Below are 712 nucleotides of genomic sequence, written 5' to 3'. Positions count from 1 at the left end.
CACCGCCAGACGCAGCGGGGCACCCCCCGGTCCCAGCCGGGTCTTCTTGACGGCCTGTATGTATGTATGTATGTATGTATGTATGTTGTTACAGGGTGGTTAAGCTTCACCAGCGGCCCCTTTCCCTTGGGAGGCAGTCCCTGCTCTCCCGTGCGAGAGGGGCACCCTAATCCATTCCGACCCCATCCGATTTCAGAATGGGTTAATCGTTGGGTTCAGCAACTCACCACTAGCATCCAACCAAATCTAGCGGATCAACGGCGCCTCGACTTAGTTCCTGGTCAGCTGGCAAGTTGATATTATCACGTCCTACACCATCCATAAGATGGGGGGCCACCTCCCATTTCAGCACTCCTCAAACACCCGAGGAGTCGGCAGGCGGATTTGAACCCGGGTCGGCCGGGAGCAGAAGTCAAGCCTTAACCTCTGCCAGCCGCCTGCCGGCCTGTATGTATGTATGTATGTATGTATGTATGTATGTATGTATGTATGTATGTATGTATGTATGTATGTATGTATGTATGTATGTATGTATGTATGTATGTATGTGTTTGGGGGGGGGGGTAAACTCTATGGTGCCAGATCAGGAAGGGAAACCTGCTGTGCGGAGGCCGCTAATACCAACGTTGCAAATTGCTGCTGCTGGGAAGTCTAAAAGCGAGTGACGGTGACGCGACTGTGCCCGGAAACTTCAGCACGCGCACCCCCCTCC

At 53.2% G+C, this 712-nt stretch overlaps 1 protein-coding gene across 1 annotated transcript in view; it reads right to left on the bottom strand.

Moving 5' to 3' along the window:
• The window catches only part of VOLCADRAFT_105089 (uncharacterized protein), a gene marked incomplete at its 5' end in the record, with an annotated part of 10,445 nt that overhangs the window by 4,448 nt on the left and 5,285 nt on the right, over nucleotides 1-712 (bottom strand). The gene's annotated exons all lie outside the window — the stretch shown is intronic.

The sequence above is a fragment of the Volvox carteri genome, assembly GCF_000143455.1.
Source record: "Volvox carteri f. nagariensis unplaced genomic scaffold VOLCAscaffold_23, whole genome shotgun sequence".
NCBI classification, from domain to species: domain Eukaryota; kingdom Viridiplantae; phylum Chlorophyta; class Chlorophyceae; order Chlamydomonadales; family Volvocaceae; genus Volvox; species Volvox carteri.
This window is presented reverse-complemented; position numbering and strand designations above follow the sequence as displayed.